This window comes from Idiotropiscis lumnitzeri, unplaced genomic scaffold (genome assembly GCF_059441095.1).
Source record: "Idiotropiscis lumnitzeri isolate Australia: NSW breed Sydney's pygmy pipehorse unplaced genomic scaffold, RoL_Ilum_1.0 HiC_scaffold_117, whole genome shotgun sequence".
Lineage (NCBI taxonomy): Eukaryota > Metazoa > Chordata > Actinopteri > Syngnathiformes > Syngnathidae > Idiotropiscis > Idiotropiscis lumnitzeri.
The window spans coordinates 275,679-288,558 of record NW_028283655.1 but is presented as its reverse complement, the minus strand read 5'-3'; the positions used below and the strand labels follow the sequence as shown (position 1 = coordinate 288,558).

Below are 12,880 nucleotides of genomic sequence, written 5' to 3'. Positions count from 1 at the left end.
CCCATAGAAGTAGAAGTAAAGAATCTAACAGACAGAAGCTCACTTCTGTCAACGTCTTCAATTAAATTAAAGGCTCAAATGGAACGAGCATGTTTAAAGGCAAAGGCTGCTGATTTACAACAAAGGTTGGCACTTGAGCAAGAAGAAGCTGCAATTAAGGCAAAGAAGCAAATGCATGCAATGCAAACGGCACTCCCTGAGTCTGATGCTAAATTGGATGTCTTGAGAAGATATGAAAATACCCAGGAGGATGGTATCCACATTCCTGATGAGTGTGTTACAATTTAAACAAGGAAAAACATTCAATTACCATCACAGCCTATCAGAGCAACAAGCAGTGTTGACCTGAAATGCTCCCACTTCGACTATTCCAATGGCTAGATTTCCACATCAGACAGAAAGTAGAGAACAACAGGGACATGTGCTTGATGGCCTTTGCCAAGCAATCTCACAGCAAGCCAGTGTCGCAGAATACTTAGCAAAGAGTCAAAAAGCATCGCTACTTCCCGAACTTTCCATTCCTACGTTTAAAGGCGACCCTCTGCATTATAAAACCTGTATAGGTGCCATTGAACATGGGATTGAAGGCCGTACAAGTGATAACCGTGATCATCTTCAATTTTAGCTGCAGTATACTAGTGAACAACCACATGAGTTGGTGAAGAGCTGCATCCATATGGAACCTCTGACAGGATATACCAAAGCAAAACAAATCTTGAAGGAGTTTTATGGTGATGACTTCATGATAGCAGAAGCATATTTAAAGGAAGCCATGGATTGGCCAACAATCAAGTCTGAAGATGGTGTTGCACTTCAGTCTTTCACATTATTCCTTATGGGCTGTTTGAACATAATGGCAGATGTTAATTACATGGAGGACTTGGACAACATGGCTAATATAAAGGCATTGGCAAACAAACTTCCATACAGACTTATAGAATCTTGGAGAAAATTTGCCTGCAATCTCCAAGAAAGAACAAATAGAAGAGTGAAGTTTAAGGATTTTGTTGACTTTGTTGACAAGCACGAAAGATTCTATAAAACAGAAAACAAAATCACAACACACAGAAACACCAAAATCAAAGAAAGTCTTCACAACAGTCATTGTGCCCGCCAAGATGGAAAACAACAAAACCACCACGCCAAAGGCAGAACCTGTTTCAGTGGATGCTATTGCCAAACCATGTGCTAATTGTAATGGAGAGCAACAGTCTCACAATTTGTAAGGAATTTAGGAGAAAGCATCACAAGGATAAGATTGACTTCTTGAGGAGCAAGGGTCTGTGTTTTGCATGTTTGATGCACGGTCGCATTAGCAGTTGCTGGAAACAAAAGCTTCAATGTCAAGAATGCTCTAGACTGCATCCTACAGCACTACACATTGTCCATAAACTTCTGCAAAGAAACAGCCTAAGACGATTGTGAATAGCAGTACCTATTAAGCGCCCTCGTACAAACAACAGAAACCTGGGGTGTCACTGGGGCCTGTAAATAGGACTGCATCCTTTCAATAATTCCGGGATGGGTCAAGGCACAAAAAGGAACCAAGACAGTGACGACTTACTGTCCGGTTTAAAAATGCCCTGACGCCTTTTTTAGACTGAAATAACTTACTAAAGTTTTCGTTTTGTGCCATTCAGAATGGGAGAGGGAGCCAGGAGGCGAAACAGCCGTCTTGCCAGTTCAATCCCGCACACCCTCTGACTCTCACCCTCCGTTCTGCCTTTTTATTGAAACTAACTCATCAATAACTAATCACCAGAAGACAGAAAAGCATCAACAACTAATCACCAAGAGACAGAAAACATCAATAACTCACGGTATAAAGGTCAGTTTAACTAAAGCATCAATAACTAATCACCAGGGACTCCAGCAGGCAGAAAATCATAACCCAAGGTCAGTTTAACTAAACACATCTTCAGGATACGGTGTCTGTGTGTGTGTGTGTTAAAATAACAAGTAAGTGTCTCTGTGTGTGTTAAACATTAATGAGTGTATAAAAACATGATTATGAATACACAAACTGATTACCTATCCTCAGCCCATCTTACATTTCCCCCCTGTTGTGGATTTAAAAATCATGTCCTTACGGCTTTAAGACAGATCATCATAATGAAATCATACAACAGTGTGATCATCAGTGGAGGAGCGAAAACCTCACATTAGGGAAAAATTCCCCTCCTCCCTTCCGGCGTAGAATGAGATCCTCATAATTTGATGACCATCAGGGAATAAAACTTGTCCCTGGGGTGACTTGGTGGAGGCCCTTGCCTCGTTGTAGGAGAGGACAGCCGTCCTTACCTCCCGGATCTTCGTGTATGGTGTGTGTGTGTGTGCACGTGTGTGGACAGGGGCAAGAAGTCCATGTGTTTTTACGTTTTAGTGTCCAGTTTGAGTTCGTCATTCTCAACATTAATCAGGTTGTAACGGTACATTTGGGCAACAAACCTACGATTAACCATCATCTTTGTCATAAAAATAATGCAACATGAACAGACTAAACATAACAAAATGAAAACTATAATTATCCCTATATATTGTTTTTTTAAATTCTTCATAGTGGTCATAACATCAATAATTGTTTCATTTTTATTAAAAATTTAAATGCAGTAATGTACTCCAATCAAGGCTGATATTCCTTTGTTATGTACGTCATTAATTTCCAAACAATATCTAATCTTTTTGTTCTGTGGCTTCAACATATTTATCATCTCATCAATATTAGCACCACAGAGTACTGAGTTTCGAGATCCTCACAATAGTCGTTCTCAAAATGATATTTTTTTTTATCAATTTAGCTTTGTTTATTGACAATCTAACATTAATATGCAAAGAACATGTACATTAGTACGAAATGTAAAAAAAAATTGTGGTGGGGGGGGGTGCGAATTCTTTTCTTCTTGGTAGGGGGGGCATGACAGGAAATAATTGAGAACCACTGGTCTAGTCACACACCAGCTCGGGTTCATTCCCTACCAGAGAAATGACATTCCATGTCCCCAGAGCTAGGCGCTTTATGTTGCCGGGGATTGGACTGCCTTTGACTGCCTCCTAGCTCAAAGGAAACCCAAATTCTTTGGTCCCGCCCACTGGTAGTGAGCCGAAGCCCTTGTATTAAATAATAAATAAATACATAAAATAAAAAAATTAATAAATTTAAAAAACGGACCGATCCACTGCTTGGGTTAGTTTGACCCACCTTGAGATCCGTTCCCACTCAGTGACAGTGTCTACAAGCCACTGCCACCAGGCCAGTGAACCGACGTCCAGGCAGTGACAAAAAACGTGATCAAATTACATTGCTCATCATAAGGTGTTTGTGAGACGCTCTTTGTATGTTTCCTCAATTAAGACCTGTTTTCCATTGGTGTATTTGAAAAAAGTGGTGAACCTGTTAAATTCACTACAAAACGTTAAGAAGATGAAAGTAATGTTTGAAGGAATATTATTTTTCTATCGACATGCCGGCGGGCGGGCACAGATAGAGAGTGATAAAGCAGCACCTCCCGCGCGGGGCGTGCTGACGAAAAGGCAAGCGCTCCTCCTCTCATCGCGTCCTTATTAAGACAGAAAAAAGACGCTGTTGAATTTGACCTATTCGCTGTTCGAGCAGGTGCTTAACGCTGGAGAATATCACCACTTCGAAGTTCGAACTGCTGTTGAAACGGAGAGGTAAGTGTTTTTCGTTTGTTTTTATTCAAAACATGCCTCGAGTGCATTTGTTCATGGTTAGAGATAGTTGTGTGGAAAACACTATACAAAGTAGCACCATGGATGTGGGCCTACAACACTGGCCTAGCAAACATGTGCTCCTACATCGACATAATTGACGAGCTCCAGTTAAGCATTGAATAATTATAAAACGTCATGGTGCTTTTACTCATTTAAAGAACTAAACCGACGCGTATTTTCATCCGGTGGTCAGGTTTGCATTGAATGTGAGCACGAGGGACGCTAGCTTGTTGCGTTAGCTTTGCGGAGCTAACAGCTTGCACTTTTGTTATAGAACAACAGAATGCAAGTGCCATGATAATTTCTGTCATTAATTTTTGTGTAAGACACGATGTTCACTGGTTAATTACATGATTCTTAAAGCAAAGGTTACTGTGAATGCAATTTTGGTAAGATTTTTGTAGTCACACTGCATAAATCTGTCTGTCTGTTGTTTAAACTTCAATATAAACTATTATGGTTGAAATCGTTAATTGGGATGGAGGGATTGATATTTTTTTAATTTATAATTTATTTTTCTTACACTGATATTGTTAAAACTCCATTTAGCCTATAGTATTAATAATTCTCAACACAAAACTGTCTTTTTTCTTTATAGAATAAACAATGCCTTCCCTGAGATGCAGGAAGTCCCCAAAGCAGGATACTATTGAACATGCAGTCAAGGGTCTGGACAAGACTGCAGAGTTAGAAGCGAAGTATATAAACTCATTTAAAGGTATGATGTTAACGCTTTTGCTAAGATATATTATTGTTTTCTGATAACCAAGCTGACATCGTTTTTTAAGTGGTTATTTTACATTAAGAGTGTCTTGACCTTTTCTTTTGTCAGTTTCAAGTTATTTCAGTGAGCGTGAAACCTGATGGTAGGAGTTCTATCTAAATTAAGGCTGTACTTGATGACGCCCTCCGGCATTTTTATACCACAATAGACCGGTGAACAAGTCCGATATTGATAGTCTAGTGTAAAGCACGTTATACGTCACAGAGATCACGTGACGCGATCCAATATGACTGTGTATACAGTGTATGTCATTGTTATGAAACTAAATAATCTTAAAGTTTTTTTTTTACGTAACCAGGTGCCATTGACATTTGTACTTTCAGTCCTAATACATACTGGCTAATGCAATGCTGGAAAATGAATTTTGGCTGGTCTGTTCCTTTAAAATCATAAAGAAGGGCTCTGCTCTATCCCTCACAAGAAGCAATGTTTCAAACCACCCTACATTAGTATAGTGGCCCAAATGAATATGATGACTCCTTATTTGTGTGCTTAAAAATATGACGAAGCTTTCTTGATTTCCCTGTTAACTAGGTCGAGGAGTATTTACCAAGGCCCCTTTCAGGAAAGACGACTTTATTCTTTATTATGGAGTACAGAGGAAAATTGATAGATTCTGATAAATCTCAACGCAGGAAGATGGATGGAAGAGGCACTGTCTTTTTGTTTGACTTCCGCTGGCAAGAAAAAACTTGGAGGTGAGGCAAAGATTGAGATGTTATCTTATTTTTGTTTTTATTTAAAAAAATAAACACATACTCATCCCATAAGTGTTAGGGGAAAAATCATTCTCTAAGCAAAAATGTATACCGTATTTTCGCACCCAAAAGACGCGCCGTGTCAAAGGGCGCAACACCTGTTGAGGCCGCTATTTCTGTCTTTGTAACATATACTGGACGCACCGCCTGACAAGACGATAGCACAGCTGCTGTTAGCATAGCATGAACTTGGCAGAGCTGCCCACACTGACACAGCCGATAGCAGCCTACTATGCCCCAATAACATGAGCAATCACCCCATTGTTGCAGCAGACGCCAAGTCTCTATTGACAATAGCTGACAATGGCTCAGGCCAATATTAGGTGCATTGGCAATAGCCTACAAAGCAACGTCAGGGGAGGGACTTGGCTGCTCACCACACACAAAAAATAAAAAACTCATCATACAAGCAAACAATGAAACATAGAAATAAGATTAACACAAACATGTATCTCTCATGCCATCAATATACCCAAAAAAAATGAAAATAATACAAAAGCCACTCAGCCTTAGCTAATTCAAGCAATGCATTCTGGGAGCATAGACCCACAATCCCATAGCTGTTTAGAGAGATTTGCATGGCTGTTTAAAGAGATGTGCTGTTATGCTTTGGACTTTTTGTCTGTTGTCTAAACCTGGGACGTTTCTTGCTTGCAATAACATAAATGATAAGACAGACTAAAACATTGTGGACAGCTGCCCTTTGTCCAGCTTTTTCCAACACCATCACCCAAACATTATAGTCAGATGGTGTATTTGTCACGGTCGATTGTAAGCATGGACAACTCACTCTTTTCCCAGCAGGGTGTGCTAACATGCACTTCCAACAGCTCGTTGATGACAAGGGCTGATGGACGTGAGTGGTACTTTGTCCATTTAATGGACGCATCGACTGACAGGGCGCTTTGTTTGCTTATGACTGCGAAAATACGGTGATTACTTTTATTCATGCGTTGAATCTGTACAAATGAAAATATAGACCATGAAGTCTCAAAGACAAGCTGTTAATAGGGTCTGATTCCAATAGAAATTTCTTGTATGATTTGATTTAGAAGATTTAAAAATTGTGGATTTCCTATTTTTATGTTTTGTGTACACAAGATTGTCTCAAAGATTAATTTCTGACATTGATTGAATAATTGTTTTTTTTTTTTAAAATCTATTTTAAGTGTTGATGCCGCTTGTCAGGTTCGCCAATTTGACATATAGTGTTCGTGAGCTAAAAGGAGAGACAAACAGCTCTTGTGGAGACAGAAAGGTTAAACAAAGTTTATTTGACAACTTTATCTTCCTTCTGTTCCTCGATGCTTTTCACACATTCCCTTTTATAACATCGGGGAATCAGATTACACTCAAGGGTGGTACAGTTCGTCTTCTCAAAAGCTGGTTCAGTCCGGTTTATCATTGGGGTGTCGCCATGGATCGCAGCTGACTTTGACGTCAACATCCTTTATCAGGACCCAGTTGCTTGCTTCAGACTTCGATGCCAACTTATCAGGGCTCTTCTGGATGTTGTTTACTTCAACCTCACTTCTGAAGAAGTGCCACCGCCCCGCCAATTGCAGACACCTCCCTGCAGTAGAGGTGTCTCCCTGTATCACCCCTCACACTGCAAACACTCAGCATAGTTCACTATATTAAACTGCAACATGTTATATGCACCACACATCAAAATAAGCTGCATCACGGCAAATGTATAATAACCTCTTAATATTATTCTAACACCGCTCAAGAAGATGGCAGTCTGGGAAGACTGGTTAATGATGACCACATGCACCCCAACTGTAAAATGAAGAAGAAGACAACAGAGGACAGACCACACCTCTGTCTGTTTGCGCTCCGAGACATTGATGTTGGCGAAGAAATAACTTAAGACTATGGACCAGCTGGCCTTGGAGAACACAGGTTTGTAAGATGCATCTTTAAGTACAATAACAGAGCCCACTTGTGGTGTTCTGGTGATGTAGTTTCCAATTAGTTTGGCAATCTAATAAATGTATGTTGAGGTTTCTATGGAAGTTGAACATGCTGACTGACTGGGGGAGTTCTCCATTGTCCACTATCTGTAATTCAAATTTGTGGGTCTGAGTCAAAGTTTGGCTCTTCAGGAACAACGAACTGGTCAGGGAGTGACAGTATTACAAAGTTCTGCGTTACTCTTTTCTGGGCGGTGGCCCTGTTAGGCCATCATATGCCATATTGCAAATATCCCCATTGTGGGACTAATTAAGGACATCTTTATGTTGTGGTTTCCCTACCAGAACCAGCACCAACCCTGTATATTCATGATATAAAACACTGTTTCAATTTGATATTTAGCCTTTCTATACTGTAAAAATAGAAGACCCCAGGCTTTCCTGCGCTCCCTTGCCCAATTGGTGGTGTTCAGGAGACAACCTGGGACTGAAATATCAGTCACAACCAGTGTTGTTTTCGTCACTGATGACTATGACGAAAATACTTCGTTAACGCCCCTTTTTTAATGACGATGACAAGCTAAACGAGGTTCTTTTATGACGAAAACATGACGTGATGTACATGAATTTTTTTCGTTGACGAGACAAAATTGTTAGCATGTGGTTCATAAATTATTTTATGTTGCTTTTAGTGAAATAAAGCCACAACAGTTGCCCAACAAAATGTTTTGCTTCTCTGCTTATTTTGGAGCAGTGAGCATTGATTCCACTGTTGCCACTTTTTTCTGTTTGTAATGAAGAATCCTTTGTAGTCCATCCAAAAGTCTTTGTTATTGGGTGGAAACCTTGAATGCCTTGTTTTAACTCAAATGGACTTAAACCCATCCATCCATCCATCCGTTATCTGTACCGCTTCTCCTCACTAGGGTCGCGGGGGGTGTTGGAGCCGATCCCAGCTGTCTTCGGCAGTAGGCGAGGTACACCCTTGAATTGGTGTCCAGCCAATCGCAGGGCATACATAGACGAACAACCATCCACGCTCACACTCATGCCTAGGGGCAATTAGAGTGTCCAAGCAACTTGCCATGCATGTTTTAAGAATATGGGAGGAAACCGAATTACCCAGAGGAAACCCACGCAGGAAGGCCGGAGCCAGAATCGTACCTACGACCTCAATATTGTGAGGCCATCCTGCTAACCAGTTGGGCCACCGTGCCGCTTGGACTAAAACCTTTGTGAATAAATTGACGAAAACTAGGGTAAAACTTTTTTTGCGTTTCCGTCGATTAAAACTGGACTAAAACCCTTTTTTTAGTTTTCGTTGACTAAAACTGGACTAAAACTATAACGAATTGGGATGACTAAATGTGATGTAAACAAATCAGCACTTTGTCCAAATGACTTGGACAAAATCTAAAATGCCTGCCAAAAACAACACTGGTCACAACACGTGTCTACAGAAGATTAATTGGCATGGGCGAAATTAATTAGTTTTATTTCATTCATGAGCTTATGTTTTGTTTTGGGTGGCTAAGGCTTAAAATGTGTAAAAATCTAATCCAACCTCAAATATAATTAATTCAATAAATTTATGATGCTACTAAAACATCGAAGCAGCCTCCTCCAGGCTTTACAGACTCAGAAATGGAGGTATGCGTATCGTGTACTCATCCTGTCGTGTCTCGAGATGTTAAAATTGCAGTTAGATAGACGTGTGCTGATTAGACAAGACTTCTAATATATCTGGTGTCACAGGATATTTGTCAGTGAATGTGTATGTCTGGTTTGAGGCTCACTCAGCTTTTTCAGAGTTTTGTGACGTTTTGGCAAAAGGCGTGGCTATTACGGTGCTGAAAAGTCCGATTGTACTTTGTGGCAACAAAAGCTCCGGCAACATGACTCAGATGATCCTATCTTCTCGAAGTTGTACACATTTGAGGATACTTCAGCCCTGAAGACATCTACCAACTTATTTTTCATCGTAGTAGTAGCGCCACCAACTGGTAAAAGCTAATACAAGTTATTTTCTTGGATGTTTTTCTCCGTGCAACTCAACAAGGTCACCCTCATATATGCTCGGAGGACTGTTTCGGCCATGAGGATGTCACAATACGAAATTCATCCTTTATCGTGAAAAGTTGTGGGAGTGGCATTGCACTGTTTGGCAATAAAACAACGCTGATTATGAGGTTCTAAATATGAACGACAACTCGTGAAACTTGACACACACATCAGGCAGAGCAAATTTATCAATATTTTATACGTTAGTTGTGCAGCTTTTTTGAAATGGCTCGCCATGGCCCTCGAGAAATGTTCAAAAAAGCAGCCCTGGTTGAGTGTTTCACCTCGCTTTTTGTAAATTTTATGGAGTACAGTGAACCCTCGGTTATCGCGGTTAATGGGGACCGAGACCACCCGCGGAAACTGAAAATCCGCGAAGTAGCGGCGCACCTTCAAAAATGCTTAAAAGAAAATACAATATATATAATAAATATATATATATATATATATATATATATATATATATATATATATATACGGGGAGAGAGAGAGAGAGAGTGAAATTCATGTTATAACAAAAAAACCAAATTATTATTAAAACTTATTATTTTTTTATTCCCCAGCCATTCTTTTTGTATTTATTTAATTACTCCGACTTTTACCTGCTGGTACGCCGTCCGGTGTTCCCTGTGAAATGAAAGGTGGCATTCTTTAATTATTTATTTATTTATTCATTTATTCATTCATAACTGACAGCTTCGCGCTCCGTTCGTGTCCGGGCGGAAGAGGTGTTCCAATTCGGCTTAACTGTGACACACGCCCGCCCTCCTCCCCCGGAGCTTCCATTCGGTTAAACTTAGGGGCCGCTTGGCACCGCCCGTGCCCGGCAAAGGTGCTCCTCTTCGGCTTACTGTGACGCGAGCATGCCCGCCTCCTCCGGAGCTTCCATTCGGTTAAACTTAGGGGCCGCTTGGAACCGCCCGTGCCCGGCAAAGGTGCTCCTCTTCGGCTTACTGTGACGCGAGCATGCCCTCCTCCTCCGGAGCTTCCATTTGGTTAAACTTAGGGGCCGCTTGGAACCGCCCGTGCCTGGGGAAGGTGCTCCTCTTCGGCTTACTGTGACGCGAGCATGCCCTCCTCCTCCGGAGCTTCCATTCGGTTAAACTTAGGGGCCGCTTGGCACCGCCCGTGCCCGGGGACGGTGCTCCTCTACGGCTTAACTGCCACGCACGCCGGCCGGAGCCCTGGTACGGTCCGAACCGCGCGAAACGTCGCTACCGATCGTGTCCGGGGGAACGTGCTCTTCTTCGTCCACTCTCCTCTTCGCCCACGCTCTTCTTCGGCGCACGCCGGCCGTCTAACCGCTCCAGCGCCCGTCGTGCCGCTCGGCGAAACTACAATGCCCCCGAATATTTTTTATACCCGCGAAGCACTGAACCCGCGAAAGGTGAACCGCGAAGTAGCGAGGGTTCACTGTATGTATAAGACCAAGACCTACAAAAAAGTCTCTTGGAGCAATGAGCTAGGTTTTACAGGAAGTCGGCCATTTTGAATTTACTTAAAAGGGGCGGGTCACCACAATGGACTTTGTGTAGAAATTATTATTGGGGCCCGAGCAGCGACCGCGGCGAGGTCCCTATTGTTTATGTAGAAATTATTATTAGGGCCCGAGCAGCGACCGCTACGAGGTCCCCATTGTTTTTGTGGAAATTATTATTATTATTATTATTAGGGCCCGAGCAGTGACCGCTGCGAGGTCCCTATTGTTTTTCTAGAAATTGTTATTAGGGCTCGAGCTGCGACGGCTGCGAGGTCCCTATTGTTTTTGTAGAAAATATTATTACTTTTATTATTATTATTATTATTATTATTAGGGCCTGAGCAGCGACCGCTGCGAAGTCCCTGTTGTTTTTGTAGAAATTATTATTATTATTATTTTTCCGATTGTACGATCGCATTTTTGACCCCGAAACATGCACAAAAACTCACCAAACTTGGCAGTCTCATCGGGCATGGCGAGAAATTTGATATTTTAACGTCTAATATGAACAGGAAGTGAGTTATGAATTTTTGAAAGTCCGACTTTTGCCCTTTTTTGCATGTTTACAGGGGTCATTCTTTTGCACCCTGATCCTAAAGGCTTCATCTGATTGCCTTAAAATTCTGTCTGTAGCATCTTAAGACCTGGGACAAACACTGGGGCTAAAATCTTTTGTTTCCGAAATACTATATGACGGGGCGGGGCTTCAAAGTTTTCACTTAAGATTTCCTTCGCCGCAATGGACAAAATGCTTAATAACTCTCCTGCACATGCTGCTAAAAATCCAAAACTTCACATGTACATAAAGAGTCGGTACCTGAAGACATCTATATGTTTATATTCTGTTATACACCTTGCGCCAATCAATATCATTTTTTACATTTTGACGTACTGCACGGTGCCTTTTAACGAATCCGATTGAAAATTGGCTAGAAAAGACTCAAGACATTGATCTTACTCTATGCCTATTTTTGTGACTTTCCTTCGAAGGGCGTGGCTATTGCGGTGCCGCAGAGTCTGATTATTCTCCGTGGCAACAAAAGTTCCTGCAAAATGATTCAGATGATCCATCTTCTCGAAATTTTTCACATTTGAGGATATTCAGGCCCTGAAGACGGCTGCCAACTTATTTTTGATCGCAGTGGTAGCGCCACCAACTGGTTAAAACAAATACAAATTATTTTCGTTGATGTTTTTCTCCGGGCAGGTTCACAAAATCTACCTTATATTTGCTCGGATGAGTGTTTAGGCCTTGAGGATGTCACAATACGAAAGTCTTTCGCCTTCTTCAGAGTGTCACATGATGGTGTCTTGTGGCCCGTCTTTATCAGCTGATGTTCCATGAGGGCGTGACTTACCTGTCACAAGAATGAAGGCAAGTCACGCCCCCCGCTGTCCGTTAACTCCGCCAAGATGCTGGTCCAGGTGGTAGAGAGGATGAAGGCAACCTTGTCTCTGTTCATGGTTTTTATGCCTCGCTTGCAGATCTCAATGGCCTCTCTGATCCAGCGCTGTTGTTTGTTCTCTTCTGTGCGGATGACCCTGCCCTTCTCCCGGTCCATGATGTGGTTTTCCCTTTTGCAGTGGTCAGTGATTGCTGATTTGTAATGTACATGTTGTGCTTGTTCTTTTACTGCTCTGATTTTTCATTTTTTTGACAGGTAAGTCACACCCTCATGGAACATCAGCTGATAAAGACGGGTCTCAAGACACCATCATGCGACACTCTGAAGAAGGCGAAAGACTCGCCGAAACATGTCAGGTAAAAAATTTACCGAAAACATAATTGTCTGCTTTTAATGAATCTGTCAAATATCAATAATAAGAAGACAAAATGAACCTAATACAAATAAATGAATGCTTAATAACTCCCCTGCACATGCTCCTAAAAATCCAAACCTTCACCTGTAAATAAAATGTCCCGACCTGAAGACATCTTAATGTTATTATTTTGTTATACACACAGCGCCGCCAAGTGGAATCAAAAATTTGTTTTTATTTTAATTTTCACGTACTGCAACGTGCCCTTTTGACGAATCCGACTGAAAATTAGTCAGAAAAGACTCAAGACAATGATCTTACTCTCTGCCGAGTTTTGTGACGTTTTGGCAAAAGGCGTGGCTATTACGGTGCTGAAAAGTCCGATTGT

General features: G+C 41.5%; 2 long non-coding RNA genes across 2 annotated transcripts in view; both read left to right on the top strand.

Moving 5' to 3' along the window:
• The window catches only part of LOC148315118 (uncharacterized), a 59,139-nt gene extending 46,645 nt beyond the window's left edge, over positions 1-12,494 (top strand). Inside the window, exons 2-3 of the long non-coding RNA XR_015841249.1 lie at positions 12,217-12,317; positions 12,393-12,494. This is a non-coding gene — a long non-coding RNA (uncharacterized LOC148315118). The remainder of the gene's footprint in view (positions 1-12,216; positions 12,318-12,392) is intronic.
• On the top strand, positions 3,530-5,208 carry LOC148315119 (uncharacterized). The gene is made up of 3 exons (XR_015841250.1): positions 3,530-3,672; positions 4,331-4,450; positions 5,051-5,208. It is a non-coding gene; the product is annotated as an uncharacterized LOC148315119 (long non-coding RNA).
• Positions 12,495-12,880: the final 386 nt, after the last annotated feature.